General features: G+C 41.2%; 2 protein-coding genes across 9 annotated transcripts in view; both read right to left on the bottom strand.

Moving 5' to 3' along the window:
- Positions 1 to 24,178, bottom strand: part of PHF21A (PHD finger protein 21A) — a 508,751-nt gene that overhangs the window by 372,253 nt on the left and 112,320 nt on the right. The gene's annotated exons all lie outside the window — the stretch shown is intronic.
- Positions 1 to 24,178, bottom strand: part of AMBRA1 (autophagy and beclin 1 regulator 1) — a 125,284-nt gene that overhangs the window by 49,396 nt on the left and 51,710 nt on the right. The window lies entirely within an intron of this gene.

The following is a 24,178-nucleotide window of genomic DNA, read 5'->3' as shown; positions in this document are numbered from 1 at the left end:
GTCAGATGTGCATGGATCACTTGGAGAGCAGAATTAAAAACATTTCCATTGCTCTAACATGTGCCCAAGGCCTTGTTCTCTACATCCCTCAAAACAAAGGGCTCCTCTAAACAGAAGATACACACTGGAGAAAGCAGATTCAATGAATTAATAAAATTACACTTTGCAACCAGAAGTAGAACAACAATTAAATTTTATGTTGCTTCATCTTTAAAAGTCTTCTCATTGAAAGCCTGGATTTGGTACACAAAGGCAGATCTCCAGCTGTCTGGCCTTCAGCCCTCAGGAAGGAAAAAGAAAAACAGGTGCTCTACAAATGTGAAGCAGTGGGTCTTCCTGCAGGGAAACAGGAACTAACTTCACCAGCAAGGTAGCAGTTGCCTTATAGGACAGAGTCAGGCAAGGAAAACACTCTGTCAGACAGGCAACAGAAGTTCTACTGATCTACTGAGGGCACATAATTCCAGAATATTGATCTTATCACAGATGACCATTACAAAGTTACATAATCTGTTTTGCAATGAGAACAACCTTCATAAGGTGTAACAAGCATATATAAAATGGAGAGGGACATGCCTTAGAAGAACAATCATGCTCTCCCTCTACATCAGAGAAGCTTCACAAAATCACCAACTGCTCCACAAACATAAGTTTGATGAACATAAGTCCATCTGGTTCATAACAATTACTGCACCTACAGCTATAAGTACTGTAAAAAGCAGCTGGTGAGCAGAAATTTATTTTTTTTCTGTAACATTTCTCATTTTTGCATTCCTTTCCCTGTAACCTCCATTTAAAACCCTGCATCCTCTTAACCTCCAAAGGCAATCACATCATATGCAGAGAAATTAACAACAGAAAAAAAAGCAGTAATGCCCCATCTACAGGACAGCCCCACACGAATTTCAGAGCCAGTACAAGCTGTTGAGTAATGCTAATGCTTCAGGTTACAGGTACCTTTATCAAAGAGACTAGGACACAGGCAACACAGTTCTTAGTGTGAAAGGTGCATGTTCAGAAAAATTCAGTCCATTTCTCAAAGGCATCAAACCAGTGTAATTAACACTAATCAGAAATCCATGATCTACATCTTTTATTAATAATTGTCTCTACTTATACTAATTATGTAATTGAGGAGTACAATTATTAAATTGTATCTATATACATAAAACAAGGTGGAATAACATTTGTGTCGCAAGTCCTGCCAGATGCCTCCCACATGCACGCATGCACTGTCCTACAGCAAAGATGATTAAAAGCATGTAAACATCACAGACAATGAACTAAGGGAGGAAAATATCCCCAGCACAGAAATATGCTATCCTAACCTATATTGTCCTTTTTGGTTTATGGAAAACATTTTAGACTACGGTTGGAAGACTTAGGAAAGTTAAAATCTACAGAGCTTTTGTTCACCATGTAGCATGAGAACTCATTCTCAGCTGGCTTAGCCCAGGTTTCAATCTGGATGAGAGCAAATGGTGCTGTTCCTTGTCAAGTTGTAGTATACGTAACCTGGAGGCAAACAACACACTTCAGCTTCTTAAATTTGGAGAGCAACAGATCGGCTCTTACAAGCAGCTGTTCTCACCAAGCACCTGACAGTCCTGATTCTTGGGCTTTCCACTGTTTGATGGGACCACAAGTGACTGCAGTGGGTACCCAGGGGTCCCGGGCTTGTCATCCGCACGAACAGAACGACCTTTTTCTGCAGAGAAGATGTAGATTTCAAAATGCTGAAATCCAAAGACGGGGCCAATTGAAATGCAGTGAACGTAGGTTTGATTGGCAGCTTTCCTGCGTCTGTCTATCACTGCGTAATAAACACTGGATGATGGCAGAAATGAAGATAAATGCTTTCAGCAGCCCCCCTTTTCCCCTCCACCGCCCTGAACTCCATCCACCCCCACTCAGCACATGACAAAAGAGTTTAAAGAGTGGGGGGGGAAGAAAGTCTTAACAAAGACTTAAATAAAAAAATTCCTCAAATCTTTTCTTATAGGCCACCTACACTGACAGATATTTATCCATCAGTCTCAATCTCCTCAGAGGATCCAACGTATCTTGGCATATGGAGAAATGAACCTTTACCAGTCAACTACTGCTCTTTTATGAATCAAGCCATGCAAGCCAATGTCTGAGTTTAGACTGAAAGGGGGAAAAGGAGTGCAAAACCAGTTCCCTTGGCACTCCAGCAGTCCCTCAGTGAAAAGCAGGCTAACCTCAGACTACTATTATTAAACTCTCAGAAGAACAACTAATACTCTTGAGCTACACAGGCGTTGGGGTACCTGTTTTGGGAATACAAAACATCTACATAGTATGGGAATTGCTTTTCCATGTATTTAACAGAAACTAGAGTTCAATTTTTTTTTTCTAGGCTAGATCTTTTAGCCTTAATTTGTTAGTGTCTGGCAGGTCCCCTTGTAATTAGAGAAAAATTTACTATGATGCTTACAGATAAGTTTGAGGAAGCTGGAGAATCCTCTTAGCAAATTTGTGACTTATTTTGAGAGAGTGATTAGGCCCTGGTATAAAATTCTCCCTAGATTAGTACTTGCATCTCTAAGCATGAGAATCTCTGAAAAGTAATTATATCTCTATGAAACCATTTGTAACTGTAGCTGTTACTGAGGTTAATCTATACTTGTAGAAAGGATCTATCAGAATTGATGGGCTTTACATTTACTTGTACTAGATTTGCTACAATCCAGGTTCCAGGAAGTACAAAACACAGAACAAATCTATTTGACAAACTAAGGATAAGGTTCTTCGCTGCAAGAATACACCAGATTCTCTCAACCAGTTCTGAAACAATTTGAATTCAGGCAAAATGATTACTGAAGAGGTTCTTATACATCCCCAACCCTCAAGTATTTTATAGGACAGCCTAGTTTGGGGGGACTGTCTTTGATGACAGTAAATATATTAAATTCTGAATGTGAATTGAACAAGTCTCAGCAAATCTCTGTGCCAGGCTACCCTGAAGACACTGCCTTTGAAATGGACGAGCTAACTATCTAAAACTGGGCCAGTGCTGTAGAAAAGAGTATGCAGAGCAACCAGGTATTTTTAACCATTTCTTTTGCTTATTCTTCTATGTACAAGCAAGCTGTAAATAGGAAATGGGCAAAATAATTTTCATGAATGGATGCACAATATGCTACTAAGAGTAGTTCTGCATACGCTAAGAGGTCTGTGCTCTCTGAAAGCTGAACCTTCAAAAGGCTATTATTTTTTCTTTATTCCAGATGTATAAAATAAGAAGAAATGTAATTTCCCATTCATGTTCATTCCTACTGCAAAATTTCCTTTTAAAAGGGACAATACTTAGTATGCTGAGCTCCACAGACCTATCAGCTGTGGGAATTGGAGCAGGGCTCAACTGTAGGTAAGTGAAGATGACCATCCTAACAGGAGCCAGTCAAGTGCCCAAGGGGTTCACTCACATTGAGAACAATGCATACATCATATAGGAAAGGGAATTTTTCAGCCACAAGTTTTAGACTTCAAGAAGAAATCAGTTAATTTGCAACAAGCACAAGCAAGAAGAGAACAGATGCCTGGCCAAAAGCCTCCACTTCCAATACAGTCATGATGGCTCCCTGACATCTTACCTTCCTATATTTTATTTCTTTGTCTGATCATCTAACAATTAATAGAGAAATGTGTCTTGCAAGCATTTGCTTTTGATGGTAGAGTCCAGTTTTCCCTCAGGGAAACTAGAAGACATTAAGATCCTTTTCAAATGCATCCCCTCTTATCTGTATTGTTCGAATCTCACCAAGCAAGCTGGCAATTCTTCTCCTTAAGAGAATTCACACTGTTGCTGTTCACTATAGATTCCCCTGCTCATATCACCCTGCTACACATCAGAGTTGGAAAATCAGATATGCAACAGCATGGACAGTTTCCTGAATGAGCGAAAGTTGAGCCAATAATATTTGCACAGAATAGAGGATGAGGAAAATCCTGTACTCTGTGAAAAACAAATTATCTTATTACAGCCTTTACATATACACATTGGACCAAGCAAATGTCTCTATTTGGGAAGGTCTCATCCTACTCAGGATGACCAATAAAGAACAAGCACTTTCATTTCCTTGCTGTAGCTATATCAACCCTCTCAGTTTTTGGTAGCGACAAACCGTGGCCTGTTGATGAGAACTTTCTCCAACCATCCAATATCAGATATGCACTGCTGAACAGAAAAAAACCCAAACAAATAAACTGTGAGGAATACACAGAATACCTTCCTTCTACCTTCCAAATCTCTATCAATCAGCACCTCAAGAACAGCACTGCTACAATAAATGGATTTAAACAGTATCTGTATACTATCTTTTATCTCTAGGATTCATAATCTCTTATGCCATAAAAGAAAAAAAAACCCCCACACAAACAAACAAATTAACAGAATACCAAACACAAACCGATCCCAAAACAAACAAACAAACCAACCCACCCGAACCCCCCCAACAAAACAGAGAGAAATAACGTCTGAACCATGGGCAGGGCAGAGTATCTTACTCATACATCACATAAGTGATAAGTTGAGAGCAATTGATCAACAACTGCTAGAAAAGAGAAGGGATGAATGAGACAAGTGAGATCTTGCTTTTGGCAACTGAACAGAAAGTAACACTTGTATGTTGTTAATGATACATAATTATTTAGCTTATGCACAGTTTGAAAGCTCATTCTTGCAGGGTAGTAAGTACAATTCACCAGAGAACCGAAAATCCTACTTGCAAAAGAAGCAGAGCTCCTGAGTCTTAGTGATGCCCTTATATCTGCACAACTCAATTGAAGCTGTTAAATGCTACTTTCTTCTCTGTAAGAAAACCCTCAGAACAAGGACTATTTAGGTTCAGCCCTTTGTGTTCTCATTAGTAATTTATGATGCTTTTAGCTGCAGTGGAAGTTCCCTGCGAAGGTTTCCCTACAGTGTTGCTTTACACTGTGTAACAGCATGCATGCATACACATTTAAAGAAGCAAAGCACCACTTGTTTAGGGACAATCACGAAACTCCTGGAATTCTGATGCTGGATAGAGTACTGGAATGGCATGTAAAGAGATGCAGGTGCTCCATGAAGCCCTCAGGTTAAAAAAAAAAAAAAAAAATCTCATGGGTCTAGACAAATCAAAATAAATCTTACTATAAACTGAGATGCTCAATCATTGAAAGAGTCTAGCAGGAAAAGGTTATGGATATAAAACAAACACTTGTTACCCTTGGCTGAAACAACTTGCAATCTGTTTGAAAAGTGGGTGGTCAAACAAGCTCTCTCTTTTTCCATTTAGGCCCCTTGCTGGGAAGAGTAGTGAAAGTCTGACAGGAGTCCTCCTATCAGCAAACTGCTGGAGCTGTTAAACTTGTTTTGAGATCCCTTCTCTATTTCCATGCGATAGCAGCATGTGTTAAAAGCATGCCTCACACTACCATATGATTCAGGCAGTAAAACATGTTTCCTTCAGTGTAGCCTTTTAGGGAAATATTCAAGCACTAAAAATATATTCCAATCTGCATTTCATTTAACGAATGTTTTGGTTTGACCTTTTCTGCATACTTGCAGCCTTTTATACGATTTGTCTGTATGCATTTAAGAATCCTTTACACAAAATAATGAGTAAATGCTTGGAGAAAGTGATTTACACTTTTTTCATAATTTCTATTACAAAATTCTCTGATCCTTACAATATAATCTGTAAGAGCCATCAAGCTACTGCCCAGGAATGGGAGTCTGAAATCTACTAACTGGAAAATACTGGGGAAATAAAGACAACCTTTATCTTGTCAGTGTGAGGAGAAACAACAATTTCGGTTACAGGCATTTTTGCATCTGGAGGTCCACATCAATCAACTAAAAAAAAAAAAATCAGTAAGATACTACTTGTGAAATCTGCTCTCAAGCAACTGGTTCTGGAAAGGAAAAAGGGTTTTGCAAATTAATGGAGGGTGGGGCGGAGGGAGTAGTGAATGAGTCCAAGACATGATGACAGACAAAAAGGCAGAAGAGAACCGAACTCTACAGTCTCTAAAGAAATATGTATTCACTTCCTTCACCTCTGAAACCACACACGCAGGCCTGTTCACAGTCCTGCTTCCTTGTAAATTTCCAGAAAGAGTAGGTGACTACCCAAACCAAAATGCTGTATCTCTCCAGCCAGAAATCAACGAAATCCCTGGTAATGTGAACTCGGAAGGTCTCAATAGCTAATGTGTGTTCTGTGTGTCTGGGGTTCCTCTCTCTGCTTACTCTGCAACTCGTGATGTCTCTGCTCTCTCCCATCACTAAGTCCCTTGCACCATTACCAAGCCCATCATTAAATGCTTTTGGAAGTCCGCTTTTTAATCTTCACATCTGCGTTTATTCTCTGCACAAAACCAGAGTGGAATCTATGCCTGGCAGGCATTTCCTTTTGTAAAACTCCTTCTTCTTTCCTTTTCTGACTTTTCAGAGCATGAAATGTGCCTGCTAATCCTAATTGCCGCAGATGGAGAGTCTTGCAGAGACTAGACAAAGGGGGCATCCTTCCACCAAGCAGCTGTAAGCAGGCACCAGACTCCTAAATTCTCCAGTTTCCAGAGCTCCCATCTCACTATCACATTCCTGAAGAACACAAAGATAAAATTCCACAAGTAAGTTATATCAGGAATGGGGACTTGCCTTTCCAGACTTACCTTCTCCTGCCTAAATGGCCCTCCCAGCTAAAGAGCACAACTGAGCTTATTGTCTGACCTGACTCAGGGTGGGCACTCCTCAAATATTGCTGCTGTCGCAGAAAAAGCTAAACGTCTGGCTTTTAAGGGTCATTTGCCTGTCTATATCCCAACATCAGCTCTCTTCCCAAAGAAAAACTTTATAAGGTCCCACTGGCACACCCACACAGTTGGCCTTTCCACTAGCAGTGCCTCAGCCAGTAACAGAGGCACTGATATACTGTATCAGTATGGTATTAAGACATTTTTGCTGCCAAGGGCCATTGAGGAAGTTGCCTTTCTAGCTTTGCAGTGTCTGGATTCCCAAGAATATTTCCAGTGCAGCAATAATAAACTGCTTCAGAGAGTTGCTGTCACCTAACCAGAATATCCTTACCACCCAAGGCTAATGCTTGTGTCCTCCACAGTTGCCACATCACACTCTCTATGAGGTCTACTGCAGTTCGCTCATCTAACATAAATGCTAACACATATCAGACAAATCCAACGTTTCCAAAACTGTTGAATACAGTTTTAGATAATTCAGAGGTCTTGCAATTTCTTGTTGAGACTGTATGCCGAGACCGTTGCCAACTCTAGCCCGTATTCCACGCAGCTTTATCACCAATTATCAAGATAGTTTATCATCAATTCCATAGCTCATTAGTGTGGTCACAATTTTAGCTCACACTAAGTAATTCTCCTTCCTAAGAGGCTCAAATAATGTTGTAACAGCCCTTCCATCTAACCAATATAGCTACACCAACAGACAGATGTAGAATAGACACAAAAATAACAAGTGAAACTGCTTTACACAGAAAAGCCTTTTCCATTGTGAGTGTGCATTTAACTACATGAAATCCTATTAATCCAAACAAATCAGCAAGCCAAATTCCTGCTACCGCCTCTGCAGCTCTTACTGCAAGAATGTGTGCTTAGCACAACTTGAACTGTGCATGTCTTATGACAAAACACCCATCTGCAGTGGAGAAAAAAACTCAGCAATATCTTTATAGAGCACCTGCATGCCTTATAAACCACCACATTGCAAAAATACAAACTTTCACTAATCCAAGAAGCAGTATATTCCCTGGAAGAGTTTGAATTCTGCAGATTTAACTGGGTATCAATACAACAATGGAGCCACTTTTCATTGTGGAAATAGCAGTACACAGTATTAATAAAAGTGCTACACATAAAAACGTATTCAAAGGCTTGCATTTGTCCCGTGAATGGAAGACCTCCAAAAGTTATTACTATCCTTAAATATATTTCAGGACTGCTGTATTACAGCACCAGCCCTGGGCACCCAAGCTTGTAATGAGAACGCTGTGTCAGCTTAGTGACACAGACTGAGCTACCATCACAATACAGAGCACTAGGTAAACATGCTCAGTGGTGGATTTTCACAGGAATAATATACTGTGAGCAGGACACATCAAGGGGTATCGCCAATCCAAAGAGCAAGAAGAAGGGAAGGCAAGACAGCAACTGGAAAGTAAGCAGACAGATTTGCTGTTAGCTGGGTAAAGCAGTGAACAGACACACAGCCAAAAGAAAGCAGAAAATGAGCAAGCTGAGAAAAGACAAAATCTAACAGTAGCTTAACTCATGTGAAGGCAGTTTAAATTTAAAGCATGGTGAGATGGAAAGGAGGAAGCCCAGACTGGAAGAATGTAATGGGGAGACCACATTTTTCCAACTGAAACAGAGCAAAGTAAAAGAAACCTACAGCAAATAAAGTACTTCACTATCACGATGTTCTGAACACTTACTCATGGAAGAAGTTTTGAGGGTGGTTTGGGATGATTTAGATGACAGCAATGGAAACAAAACTCATTCCTTATTGCCACTAGCTTTAAGGCACAAAGCAGGTTCCTGCACTCAAGCAAGTGTGCAGGGATCTCTGTTTGGAGCCAGTGCAGAGATTTAGGCTCAAGGGGTGACCCAGATCCCAGAGTGTGCAGAGCAGGACTGACACAGCATGTTAGTCGACACCTTGACGGACCACATGAAACAACATGAAAGTAACCATGCAATAGTTGAACAGGGTCAGGGCTCCCAGAAGTTAGGACACCATCAAGAAAAGTTTGCCCAAACTCATAACCTCGCAGTGATTTCTCCAAAATGATGCTACAGCTCAGCTCATCACGGACAGGTCCAACCCACTGCAATTACAAAACTGACTCCAAGATGAAAGGAGACTACCACTGTATCCCATTATTTTTAAGAAGTGTTAAAAGTCAAACTCAAAGCCACATCCAGAAAAACTAAGGCAGAAGAAGCACTTCTTAGATACTCAGCATGCAGGTCTTGCACTGTACAGTGAATGGATATTTAGATGGGTTTAATTTCTTTTTTAGGGCAGATTTGACCTTAATCCATCTTGAATTAACTCATAATGCTTCCAGAGGTCCTAAGTAGACCTGCCAAAGAAGCTGTAGAAAATAACCACCACAGCTATTCCATACATCATTTACAAGCAAAAGTGGAGGGAAATTTCATATGATGAAAATAGGGCAATCACACTTTACTGGTTTATAGTAAAATTTTCAATTATACACAAGATTTTGAGCAAGCCATCCTTTACTGAAGGGTAGGGGTCTCGATCTAAAAATGAACTGTGGTGATCTCACTCTCACAGCAGCAGTCAGAAGTCCAGCTCCTACCAGATCAAAGAACCAGCAGTGGTACATTCTAGAAGATGACAAACACCCCAAGCCAGCTTCTCACTAGGATTCAGTGTAAAATTAAAGTTCCAAATGACAACTTTATCTGGCCTCACAAATCATATGACAGCAGAAGTTAGGCAGTAGCTCACTAAAAGCACAGGAGTGATCAGGGAGACCAACATTCACTTACAGCAAGTTTCTTTGCAAGCAAAGAAGTTACAACAGGGCTTTGCCTTCATTTTCACTGTTTCTTGTGTCAACAGACATGCAGGGACCCATGAATGAAGGTTCTTCCATGGAACCTCATCAGCCAAGCTGGCCAAGAATATGTAGAAACAGACTCCCTTTGCAGAATTTATATGCCTTCCACATACAGAATCGAATAAAGACCTCAGCAAAATGCTTTCACACCTTACCTTTCAAAATCTTTGCCAATCTGCTCACTCCATTTGGCCTATGAGATCTTTCTCTAAATTTTATTAGAGTCCCTCTCTGTCACAACTTAAATGTCTTCCAGCGCTTACCATCAGCCCTTCTCTTTTATTTCATCTTCCTATGTTTTCCAGTCCATAAGCACTGTTAGTTATTTGTCTCCCCTCAGCCTTTTTTCTTCTGTGTCTTCTTTTCCTTCCACTCTGGCAAAGTACTTTTGGATTTCCTTTACACTTCTCAGTGTCCTCATAATGGGGTTGTGGGGGATGTATATGTACATGTTGGGTATTTGCCTCCTTCCCTCTGCACCAGTTTTGAGCCTGACCCACCTCTGCTGTACCCATTCCCCCACCTACTGCAAGACAACACTACTGAAAACTGCCACCAGACCAATTCCCTCCACTATGCTTTTCTACTCTGGTACCTCAGAGAAGCCTTGAGATTTGACTTGGTTGGTCTGTGGCGAACCAACAGACAGATCCTCAAACAGCTTCTGTGTGCAGCATACCAGGAGACATCACATGGATGGGTGCATGCATGCCCACACCATGAATGCTAATACGAACAATTGTTTGAAAGAAGACAAAGTGTTTCTCCAGCTTAACTGAAACCCACGCCTGCAATCCCAGCTACCTTTGACTCATTCCTCAAACCCTCCCCTCCTCCAGCTTCCATTTGTCTCTGCGCAGAATCTCAGCTGCTTAGAAGAAAATTACCAAGTGACATTACTTCCTCTACGTCTTCAACCTTTCTGTCCCCTCCTGAAATTCTTCCCATAACAGACACAAGCATGTTCCTAGCCCTTCTAAGCACTCCACCAGCCTCCATGATTTTTCCCTCTTTTGTATCAATTTCTATCCCTTGCCATTTGTCAGTAAATATGTGTGTTCTCTTCTTCTCTCTCTCACAACACAAATATACATTAATTTCTTGCATTTCTAAATTTCTCAGTGACTCTGGATCAGAGTTTGGATGATTAGAATAAGAGCAGGAAATGCACTGTCCCATATGTCCTTCTCACTTCTAGCTCTCAAACTGCATATGAACTCCTAGCAGTCACTGGTCTTTTTCTTCTCCAGCTTATCTTCCAACTCAACTGCTACTGAACCTGCTCTACTTCTAGTGGCCCCCTTGCTGGTTAAAACTCAGGACTAGTAGTCTAACTCTTCTCATTACCTCTTTCTTAGCAAGGGTACTAACATTTTTTGATTCTTTGATTGCTCCTCCCTTACCTTCTGTGAATGGCTTCTACCTACCACTACCACTCTAACCAACCCCAAAGATGCTGAAAGAGACAACCAAGCAATTATGACCATCACTACAACATCTCCCACACTCTGCTGCCAGCCCTGAAGTTATCTAATGGGCCAAAAGCCACACCTACCTATTCCTTCCCATCTATTGCTGCAAAACCTGGTGGGTTGAAGCATATTGATACAGCTGAAATTGTACCTTGTTTCAGGCAGTGCTTGAAGCAAGGGGAAGAGACATGAATCTGGTTCCCAGAGCAGCAAGAGTGGAACTCAGAAGCGAGGCTACAAGGAAACTCGGAGTCCAGAGCTGTTATATTTGCAGAGGCTGGCTCACAGCTCTCGCTGATTTTGAACTCTCAGAAACATAACAACTCCTGCCTGCCAGGGCTTCTGGATTACAGCCCACACTGAGCTCAACAGGAGAGCATGTTAACCTACTGCTCAAGAAAGCAAAATACAGCTTCCTTCAGTAGCACTAACTTACAGCTCTTGCTTAGTTCAAAACCAGCTCTAAGCTCCTGCAGATGCTGGAGACCATTCCCACTTCAGCCGCATCCCAGAGGTGGTGGGTGTACTAATTTAAAAAAAAAAAAAAAAAAAAAAAAAAAAAAAAAAAAAAGGAACCGAAGAACAGAAGGACACATATGAGCATATGAGGTACACCTCTGCGCCTCTGGATCCTGTTTATATTTTCTAGTGTACAAAATCTCTGGCTGCATTTACTTTTGATTTCTGAGGAAACAAGTTTAAAAGTTAATATGAACTTACTGAGTGCTCTCATTCTAATTAGAGCCGGTGTTTGCTACTGCACAAATGCTGTTTGGCTTCTCTACTCAGTTTTCTTCAAGAACTTCCCCACCTCATGCAAGACACTTAACAACCTCCACATTTTCAACAACCCAAAAGCTCTGACAAATCCAGCCTTCATGTTTTGAGGAAAGACTGAAGCCTAAATTTATTTCCTAGTCTCTGCCCCTGCCACAGGCATTTTCTAAAATTCCTCTAGGTTCCACACAGAGGGCAGCTTATAGTGGCTCAGGTTAAGGTAAAATACCCAGGTAACATAAACCCACAAGTTAAAAGCAACTCTGAGGAAGCAAGCAAGTTGTCACTAATCCTGCCAAGATCTTCCCATACATCTTCCCCCACAATCATGGAAAGCCAGAAGACCAGAAGCATACAACCAACAGTACCAGCTGAGTGACAATACTATGTAAAGGAAAAACCACTACTGCAGAATCTAACAGCTAACACAACCTTTGATTTGTATGCAGTAAGTGATAACAGATTTGGACATTAATGCTTAATTACAAGTAAAACATCCAATGGTACAATCCTATCCACCTGCAAAAGGGTGCAGGAGATCAGCACATGGCATTCTTACTAGATCCATTATTCAAAACACAACAACGTTGCCATAGCAAGAATTTCCTCTATCTTTATGACAAGATGCTATAAAAATGTATATGAAGATACTCTATACTGGGCATAGCAAATCTGGCTTAGGGTTTGCTTGGTGGTGGTGGTGGTGGTGGTGGTAGTAGTGGTGGTGGGTGTCCCCCCCCCCCCAACCCATAAAACACATTAGCGAAAATCATGACTAATCTCTTCAAAGATGACAGTTAAATGTGGCAGGCCACTGAGGATTCCTACCCCTTTGCAAGGCAGATCCAGATCACACAGGTTCCTGCCCCCCTTCTGCGCTCCGGAGCGTGGGTAATTTTTAATTTTTTTTCCCCCTTTTAAAAGGAGGCAGCAAGCTCTGGGAAAATACTTTTATGGCTAAGTGAGTTTTACCACCCACAAAGAGACAGGTCCCCAAGGGGCCCTCACCGCCTACAAAAGATGAGCACTTCTGCAAAGCCTTACCCCTTTCTGATATAATGATATCTAGAAATTCATCTCTTTAACAATGCACACAAAAGGAATCAGCCTGCACCCTTCACTTTTAAGAACATGATCAACTCTCTCCAATGCCTTTCTAAATCTCAAAGGCAGCTTTAGATTCACAGTCACCAATATAAAGAAAGGCTTACTGGGACAGTTTGCATCAGAAAACACGTTACACAAGCTTTCTCAGATGCACGGCTTGCTTCCATCGTGCAGCACTGGAACAGACAATAGCTTGTGACACAATGCAAATGGCTGGAAGAACCTCTCCGGCAATGGGACCACTGAAGACACCCTATGAAAACTCCTGTATATGTACCAAGAATTTGGAGACCAGTAATATGGTCATAATTTTTCCTTTGAGACTAGGCAATAATTTTGCTAGTTTAAACACTCCATGTACTGAAAACAAAACCTGTTTCAGCAATCAGTTACCTCAAGGTAAGTGGTGAACTTTATGTGGCAGGACCTCAAGAAATAAAAAAAACCCTTCCAACACCACTGCTCAAGTATCTGTCTTTTCTTTTTCCAAGTTAAATTGTTCTGATATCAGGTTCTGCATCTTCCTATGCAGAAAAAGTCTTTTGTCTATTGTACTAAAGGGTGCTCTATCAGAAATCTTTCCCCCACAGATATATCTAGACCAATCAAGTAACAACTACCTACTACTTCTTTGATTAGCTAAGTACATTAAGCTTATGTCATTCTATAGCTGAAGTTTTCCTCAACTAACTCTTCCTTCAGCTATATTAAGTCTTTCTGAAATGTAGACACAAAGAATTGCACATGGATTCGAACATCATCTGGATTGATGTTAATAAGACCATATAAAAAGACAACAGTAGTTTCATACTCCCCGATATTGCCTGCCTACATAAGGTTGTAGAGCTGTAGCACCATGACAGGAATTCATACTCCATTGGTTCACTCGCAGCTCCCCAAAGCCATTTGCAGAGTCACTACATTGCCAAAACAAGACTTCACAACTGCAAATGGGATACACATTACTGGCCCCAAAGTACCTCATCTCACTCTGGGCTGTAATAACACTCAGTCCCAATGGTATCATTGCTTGGATCACCACTGGGAACAAAGCAACTGCAGGGAAGATTTGCCCTCCTAGTAAATAGATTTCGACCGCGACTCTCACACTCCATATTTTACTATCTTCAGTCAGAAGTGGATTGACCCCAGATCCCAAACACCTGGTTCTTTGAAAGGTCAACAGCAATTAAGAGAGCTTAATGGCTGGTTTGTTTGACATACATCTTGCCTCTGGCCCAGTTATTCCATAAAACTGCTTCTTTATCTGTCCAAAACCTTCCCTGTTGCTTCAGCTTAATTCAAGGGCTGTGAGTACCACTGTTCCCATTTGAACAGTCTTCTACAAATGCATATGAAAGCCTATGAAGTGCTGGTATCAACACAGCAACATCATCTCTTCTGGATACACGATCGTAAAAGTGTAATAAGCATTTCAAGGTTCTATATTTGGGGCCTTTTAACCATTTAATACAGCTTTGATCCTTGGAGGACAGTCGTACACATTGCTCTAACTTCTTTCACAAGGCAGCATAACCAAGGACAACACACAGCAAACAGTTTCCACAATCCCTGAAATGGAGCCAGTCACAGACAGTATCCGGGACACTTGAGTAAATGCAGATCTTCACAACTACTGCTAACCTCACTGCAGTGTCACTTCCAGATACTAGTCAAGAATCCCCTGTTGCCTCAGACCTCATCATGCCTCAAGCATCTCCTGTGAAGTGGCCTGCACTCACTCTGACCAGAAGAGTCGTGCTCATTCTAATCTGACTTGCAAATAAAAATTGTAAATTATACTCACAATGTACAGCCACTGATCCAGACCAGGTCCTTCTATGGACACTTCTGCTACATAAGCAGGCAACTGAGAGGTTTTCAACTTTCAGTTACCAAAGGGAACACAAAATGAGACTCTTGGCAGAAAATAAATATAAACTCATGGAAAGTTAGTAACAAAGCATTCTCCAGTAACATCTGCTCTCTCAGACAAACCTTGAAAGAGCCAGAAGTCCTTTGCAGTAACAACCATCCTAAGGTTTTACAATACAATTAGAGGACAATGCCAATACATACAATCAGGAGCAGCTGTACCTACTCCTGCAACACAGCAATCAAAAGAATTACAACAAACTATTCTCTACACTGAATCCCAACATCATTTCACTGTTCCTATGTACTGAGTCATTTCAGAGAATCACTGAAGACAGAGTGGAAAGGTCTGAGATATTCTAGACCATTCCCCTGCTCAGAGCAGGGTGAATTACAGCAGGTTACTGGGGGCTATCTCCAGTCAAACATAGATATTTCCAAAGATAGAGAGCCCATAATCTCCACAGGCAAGCTGTTCCAGAATTTGACCACTCTCACAGAAAGAAAAAATTTTCTTGAGTTCAAATGGAATTTCCATTTGTGTCCATTGCCTTTTGTCCTTTCACTGGACATCCCTGAAAAGAATCTGGCTTTCTTCATTCCCTCAGTCCTTTATACATATTGTCAAGATCCTGTCCAAGCTCTCTCTTCTCCAGGCTGAAGAGTTCCAGGCTGAGTCTCTCCTAACCTATTCTCTCAAGTCAGTCTGTAAACCCTTACTCAGTCTTTGTGGCCCTTCACTGCACTAACTCCAGTATGTCCACACCTTTCTTGCACTAGGGTCCAGAACTGGACAAAGTACTACAAACGTGGCCTTTCCAAGCCTGAAGAAAAGGATCATCTCCCTCAAACTGCTGGCGATGCTCTTCCTAATTCAGCACAGTCCACTGATGACCTTAATTCCTGAAAGGCATATTTGCTGGCCCATGTTCAACTTGCTGTCCACAGAACCCCCACGTCATTAATTGCAAAGCTGCTTTCCAGACATTAAGTCCACAGCCTCTACTGGTCCATGGGGTCATTCTCCCCCAGGTGTAGGACTTGGCATCTTTCTTAACTGAACTTAATGAGATTTGCTGGTCCATTTCCCAGTCTATGAAAGTCCCTCTGAACAGCAGCATAACTTTCTGGTTCATCACCTACTCCTTCCAGTTTTGCTGCAGGTGCACTCTGACCCATCATCCATGAGACGAATGAAGATCTCTTCTAGATAACATCCTTTCTGCCATCAGAGCAGGATGTAGCCTGCCTAATTTTAAGTATCTAAGTAACCCAGAGCAGAAAACTACTCTTCCAAAACTCTCTATCTAATCAGTGTTAAATATACTGGCAGCTCCACAGAAGATTCAGAGCACCTCATTTCAGCTCAATTCAGGTGATGAATCTTCAGAGCACAGGCTTCTTTTCCTCTGCTAACTATACAGGAAGCTTGGCCTCCCAAGTCAGATGACCCCAAAATTACAGCGTAAATACCTCCCATAGTGCACATAGCTGTGGATTTTTATTTCAGGTTGACTCACAGTCCTCTCAATTATCACATTCTCAGACTTAGCAGATTGTGATAAACTATGGCTTGAGTTACAAAAGCATAAAGGGAAGACAGGAACAAAAAGGACTGAGCAATAGTAGGCTTTAAAGTGCTAATAGCACGATTTTGACTCTTTAGCTCCCTCCTCATTACTGTGCAATATTTAAGAGACTCATGGAAAATCTCCAGTTCTCAGGTATGAAGGTTCTTTACATACAAAGACATTGAGACACAAAATTTATTTCAGAAATTAAACTGATTTCGGAATCACTCAAGCCTTTAGAGTATTCTAGTCTCTGGAACCAAACAGGGGATAACACCTTACCAGGGCAGTGATGCAAGTTCATTCCATCTGCCCTACAACCTTGAGTGCTATGCACTCTTAATGTCCCAACCAAAGAATTCTGTACCTGTTCACAGATGTTAACAGGGAAGCCTTTGTGACCACAGAGCACGTCTGTTGCTAAGTGGAAGACATAAGTGAACAGAGACACAGAGAAAACAGGGCATAATAAGCAGGCAGCTAGATTAAAGTTATTCCCCACAAAAAGTACCCTGACACTTTCTGCCCGTTTATGCTTTTTGTGTATGACAGTGTACTGCAGGAGCGGACATCAAAATAAAGATGAGTACCTGCTCAGACTCTCGATGCAGAATTTGATATTTTGGATGTGAGGGAAAGGCTAACTAGAAACAACACGCACAACCCCTTACATCACATAAATGCATATATTAACGGCTTTTTCTTAACACTACCTATCATGTACTTTCAGGAGACATCTAGGTAGACTGTTTACCTCAGAGGAGTATTTATCTTCACCAAAATGAATGCCACCAGCTAAGGAACACTTCTGGGGGTCTTGGCACTGGACTAGCATTTCAGAAGAGATTGCCTGTAGGTCATTCAAAGGCTAATTGCATCAACTACCTATCAGCCTTCACTGTGCCAAGGTACAACGATACAGGATGACACAGATTACAGCCCCAGAAAAGAGGCAGCTGGACTGCCAATTAAAGCACAGAGCCGGAAAAAAAACAAACTCACTGATGTCTTGCAATACAGGGAAAAATTATTGAAGTACTATAAAGATGGACCGGCTAGGAAGAATGCAGCATCCGTGGAGCAGCTACCTGATCCTAGTATCACCGAAGTTGTGTATTACAAGTTGTTTTCTAGACTTTTCTTTAGCATTAACAAACTGTCTCCTCTCTTCTGGGAGATGGATTTCATTTGAAGAATGTGTGCTATGAAGTTCACCTTCTGACCATAATCGTGATGTGGTATAATCCTGTAGCCAGAGCTACAGAATTTGTGAACTGGAAGTCAAGAAGGGATCTAATACTATGAGAAAGTTAACCCACAATGTATGACTATATTCTGCACATAGGACACCGAACTGCCAGGATTTTATTTACAGATACTCTACTGTAATTGAGCAGCAAGATTAAAAACTTCCATGGTTGAAGGCTGATCTAGGAAAATACCAGCTGGTGAGAGACAAAGGCATATAAGAGCTGAGGTACAGCAGCTAACTTCCACAAAAGCTCAAGGGCTGCAAATGTGTTTTTAGAATACACAAAGCAAATTTATACATGAACACTTAGATAAGAGGATGTCACACAATTAAAGCCTTTGCCACATTTCCAAAATCCTACTGTCTTCAGAAGCTTAAGTACCACGTTGAGGAAATCAACATCTCTGAGGATACCTCTCACCAGTTCCATGAAGGAACACTCTCCATCATTCCCTCCTGTAAGAAGTTCATTCATTTGCAATTCAGCCATACAGCCTCTTTTCTTCCTTACATTTCTGCATGAAACGCTGCACTTTCACAGAAAATATAAACTGTTCTCAAGTCTGTGATGAAGGTGACAGGTATCTATAGCTCTCAAGCCACAGAAGAATCTGAGGCATATATTAAGCCTCTTATATCATTTAGTGTCCACTGACGCAGATCACAGAAAGACCATAAAAATAAAGTTACTCAGAGGTTCACATCTTTCCCTATTTAGCAGTACCAAATAGACTTATAACAGAAACACGCAGCATAGAAAGCCACACAGCTATGTTCATCGATTCTATTATTCTACAGAACTGTCTACTGTGAAAAGCAGGATTAGATCAGGACACTAATTCAAATTCACACAGTTGTCTCGGATGAAAAGGCAGAAGCAAGCCAGTATCAATAAGCCTGTGATGGACAGCTGAAGGTACAGATTCAGAATAACACTCAAATCTCAGGGAGCTGTACAGAAAATACATAACTACTAATACTGAGAAAAACACGGGTACATCAGAGACAACTGGCAATGTGTCTTCCCATCAACTTTTGCTGGCCTTCTGGAACTCCCAAGTTGTCTGTCTTAGCCTGCACAGCTGTGCATCACTACAAGCACATTTGAAGGACGGGAGCATCCCAAAACAGAATTAACAGCATACTGTGGATGACAGAATAGGATTAGGTCAAGATGACGTGAGCCACAGGAGGCAATCACACCTGAAATGCCAGAGGAACTGGAGATCTGCCTTCAACATGGTTTTGAAGGCAAAGAAGCCTTTTATCATGATCGCATCTATCATTAGAGCAGAAGTGAAAGGCTACTGTAGGGCTAACTGTACTTGCAATGGCAACCAATGCAGCTATGCAGCTGCATGTACCACAGGCTCACTGGTATCCATTTTGCTGGTTTTAGGTTAGAATCATTCACTTGTGAACATCAGCCCTAAATACAGCTAGAGTGATTAACAGGTTGGGAATGTGCACCAGGAGGCACCTTAACTAGTTCCTGCCACTGGTGAGAGTTCATCACCATAAATCTTAGTAGGAGAAAAATCACATGCTCAATCATATCTTTCCTGTCCCAGAAGGATGATATTTAACCATCTTAGCTAATTTTCACCATGATGAAACTTCATACACTCTAACAATTGTGTGTTAGCAGTTACTGGCTGAAGGATAGAAATTCACCAGAAGACACATGACTTTGAATTCTCCCAGGAAGTAAAGCTTTGAAGAACAGCATAGCTTGTGGGATTTTGGGAAAACAACAGCCAAACTTCACACTTTGAAATTCTAGACTCCCATTAAAGGGATCAGCTGATTCTTATCTTCATCAATAGCCTCAGTCCCAGCCCAGCGTAGCAAGGCTACAGACAGCTTGCTTTGGCAACTCCAGCAGAGAGATCCAAAGCTGAACCATTACTGCTCTTGTGGCAACTATACCCTGAATAGATGTGGGATATGGAAAAATCTGTAATCAAACTCATTCTTTGACTACATATAAGTGTTCAGTCTCTCGTCTGAATTTATTACCCTGAGACAGCAACAAAATCACTCAGAAACTGTAAATGCAGATTTTACATCATTCGGCCCTTAAGCCCTGCTGAATCTGAATCCCCCTGGAAGGTAGAAGACTCAGAGAAACTGCACTCTGATTTTTTATCTGTTTTTAAATAGGTAAAATTCTGGTGGCAAAGCCAGAACAGATAAACATGACCTATGACCACACAAAGAAAAATATTTTGTTTGTTGAGATACACATAACTGAATAGAAGCCTATTAAAACAAAGTGGGGCAAGACAAAAGCATTTCACAAAGCTAGGTAATTCTACCATAAACTTTCATCTGCAGATCTCCTAATGAGTAACAGAAATGCCAACAAATGGCATTTGTGTCAATTTTTAAAGCCTCCTTCAAAGTTCCTTGGGAAACACTGATTCTCTTCTTCCCCTAAGCTTCCACTGAACTGAAACTAAAGCCTTCTTTGTTTCACTATACCATTAACATGTCTCTGTCCATCCCAAAGCAGTCAATTACTACAAAGCCTAAGGCAAAAGTTCACAGAGGGGAACAAGAGGTCACAAGCACTTCAGTGCCAATGATGTAGACCTTTTCTTTTAAATATATCTACTGATTTTAAAAAGTATATTAAAATGGACATCCTGGTCTATGCTACCAAAAAATATCTATAACTTGGCCATCACAACTTAACAGTGTTCTGCTTCACAATGCAACTTAGGACAAAGAGAAATTTATTTAAAAAACCAACAAAAAGACCAAACCAAAACCAACAAATAAATGAACCAAAGAAACAAACAACAATCACAAAGAAAACAGTGGGCAGAAATACTCAGCTTACAGAATCATTTCAAAGAAGCAGCAGGAGGTAGTAAACACAATACTGAGTGTGTTCCTTGGACATTTTAACGCTGCTGAGCTTTGCAGCAGTACTAACTACAACTAGAAAAGGTGTAACCTCATCCCCCAGAACATCTCTTTCGTATCTCCTGGGAAGCGTAGAAGAAAAAACAATTCAAAAAAAGGAGTAAAAAGAAAACCTAACCAAAAATCAAACCCCCACCCCATCGGCCCACAAATGGCAGAGAACCCAAGAGACTTTAAGACTGAAATGGCCCCAAGATGCAGTCTTCCACCTATACTGCCACATACAATTAATCAGCCATACAAAGTGAGAAACCAGAATATATTTACTGCCTTCATCACCACTGTAGCAACAACCACTTCAACTAGCTTTCACTGTATGGATGTTTCCTTGGAGACCACAACTCCAACACTTAGGGCAGTTCACCAAGGAGAGGAGAGTGCAGAGGGTGGTTTGCAGCCCACACTACCAAGAGCCTTAAAACAGCTGCCAAATGAACTCTCAGGTTTCTTGATGAGTCTTGAAATAAAGGGGAATATGGAAGACTGAAAAATATGCTAGTGTTATACCAGTATTTTAAAAGGTTGAAATAGGATGAGACTGTCAGTCTTGTCAACCTGACATTGATTCCAGACAAAATAATGAACAAGCTGATATAAGACTCAGTTAATAAAGGATTAAAGGAGGACAGTGTAATTACTGCCAATCAATGTAGACTTTACAGAAAAATATAACTTGTCAAACTACCAACACTTTTTGGTGTGATTATAAGTTTCATTGCTAAAGGTAACAATGTTGATGTAATATATTTTCACATGGTGTTTTACTTGGTGCCAGAAAGCACAGTGATGCAGCATTCTGTATCAGCTGAGAGATTTGAACTGCACCAGGAGATAAGAAGGCAGGCAGGTGCTACTTGGAGTTGCTGTTCCAGTGCTCCATGCAAATTAGGCTGCTGGCATGGAGATCTCTCTGTCTGTCATGTTGACTGGTATCACTTCATTCTCCCCCTGGGCTCCCACCTACTCTACCCATCTGTTGCCACCTTTCCCATGCTTCCCCTGGAGGTGCCTAGGCACAGGGATGGCCACCAGTCCCCTGAATAGTACAAAGGGCTCTGATTCGACCTAAGCTCTGCCTGGCGTGTTAGTCATTCTGCCCAACCCACTGCACTGTTCTACTGGTCCATCTGCACAGATAACCTGCAATTCTTAGAGGTTTGTAAAACTTGACTCTAAGGATTTGGTCTCAAGGCAGTCTTCCCTAGTGTGCAGTGATTGTCGGTGTAACACTGGCGTGAGAATGACACTTAAACAACAGAAAGACGTTCACAGGCTGAAAGTAAATGGGTAAAACCTAACAGCAAGAGCTCTGACATTAAGAAATTTAGTCAGCACACCACAGTAATTCACACACTAAGATCTCCATCTGCTTCTTTGATTTTCTCTCAGCATATAGCAGTAAATGGGGCAGTGGACAGGAGCAGAAGTATACTCGGATGTATTTTCCCAAACAGCAGCTCTCACTCATACTTGATCACAGAAGTCTACTGTCAATTTTTAGAAAACTGTCAGGTTAGCAATACAGGGTTTTTTTTGGTATTTCTTTTCAAATGCTGTAGAGGTTACATAAGAAATACATTTGGCATTTTTGCATTTAAACATAATTCAAAATCGACAGTCTGGATACATGGTAGAATGAAGCAATTCAAAGCATTCAAGCTGAGATTAGCCTGTGTTAATAGGAAAATAGATGATGGATATTTTCCTCAGCCAAGGCTGTTAATCTCACCCATAACTACCAGGCCAGGGTTAAAGTACTTTTGAGGTTGAATAGAGGTTTTCCACCATAAAACTGAAGAAAGAGCTACCACAAGCCCTGGCACAGGCTAAATATAAAGGAAAGTATACTATCACTGTATAAGCACTGTAACTTTCAATGGCTCTGAAATACAACACTGAAAATAACAATGCTGACCGACATAACGAGTGTAAGAGATTCTCTGGCTATTCTACAAAATTGCAACCTCATCTTCTAGTTCTTGCCTGCCATGCCTCCACCTAACATTTGCAATTTCAACTCTCCTTTTTTTCTGCAACATATGAACGAGTTTTTGAACGTGGATGTAAAAAAACATTTTGAAAGCTGAAAGCATGGGTAAAATAAGTGAAATATTAAACCAACATCACACAAGCAGCTATTGGAAGAATTAATTTTATATTTAAGTCAATAAAAGCCGTTACTGCGGAGTCCCAGCCATTCCAGTGTGAGGTTCCAGGACACTGCCAGAGCCAACAAACCTTGCCTTATGAAGGCTCAGCACAGCATCACACAGAAAAGATTGATTTTGTTTTTTTAAAATTCCCATGATTATAGTTTCTGTCTTTCTTTGTTATTCTTGGAATACATGCAAGAAACAGCAAATGTGTTTTGGGGCTCAAATTCCCCCAAAAGTGTAGATGAAAAGCCAGGCTATTTCCCAGCCATAATGGAACAGAAAACTGCAAGGCGGCCTGGAGGAGGGATGAAGGCAGGTGTCTCCAGCAAAGCTGGGCGACACAAGAATTCTGCAGTGTTGCCTGGCAGCAGGTAATTATCTGCCAGTGTGCATCTTCCATGTGCCAACAGCCAAAGCCCACACAGGCAGCAAGCACAGGCAAGCACATGCACCAGCTAACACTGCAGGTTAGCTCCACTGTTTCCTAAGGGATACAAGCAACGGTGCTTTGGATAAGACTTGGGCAGAGTTCTTACAATTATTGCAACAGCACTAGGAACCACTCAACCCAAAATGTCCAGGGAGAGAGAAGTCTGGAAGATGATGGAAATCTATTACCAAAGACAAGACCACTGCCGTACTAAACCAGCATTGCAAAACCAGCAACAGTTCTACCCCAAAATGATTGGGAAAACTCCAATCAAAACACATTAGAGAAATCCTGTCAAAAATGGCTTGGGCACAGTTGATTCTGCCTTAGGATAGGGTAAAGGGTCATGCAGTCTCTTGACCCTTTCAGCACTCTTTTCAGTGATGGTCATGCAATTACCCTAAGGAAGGAGGAAAACCACATCCCAACCTACCCACCCATACATCATCTCGTGTTCTTCCCCAAACTCCAAAATTACTCCCCCGCTCTGGGGTTAATTACAGAGCAACTCAGACCCAGGCAAAAAAGACTCACCCTCAAGATATGTGTCATCTCTAACCATCTCGTTCATGAACTGCCAGACTGCCATACTCCTCCTCCTCTTTCCCCCACCTCCGCTTGCCCTCTAAGGCTCCCAAATGCCTGTATGCTGTATGTGGTGAGGTTTTTAATATGCACTTATTAAGATCCTAATTGAATCCCACATTGCCTCGTGTGCATCTTCCTAGCCGGAACATGAACAAGGCACCCTATAATTCAATTAGAAGGACCTGCAGCAAGCTGATCATTAGTCTGTCAGGTTGTTTAAAAAAAGACATCTAGGAATAGGAGAAGTTAAATAAAGGGAGAATTGTTAACACCCATCCCCAATTTACGCAGACATTTCCACACATATACCTGAAGCATGGAATCTGGAATGCTCAAGCACTTGAATGACAGCTTACTACATCAATCCAACAGTCCTTTCTC

This window comes from Sylvia atricapilla, chromosome 6 (assembly GCF_009819655.1).
Source record: "Sylvia atricapilla isolate bSylAtr1 chromosome 6, bSylAtr1.pri, whole genome shotgun sequence".
Lineage (NCBI taxonomy): Eukaryota > Metazoa > Chordata > Aves > Passeriformes > Sylviidae > Sylvia > Sylvia atricapilla.
This window is presented reverse-complemented; position numbering and strand designations above follow the sequence as displayed.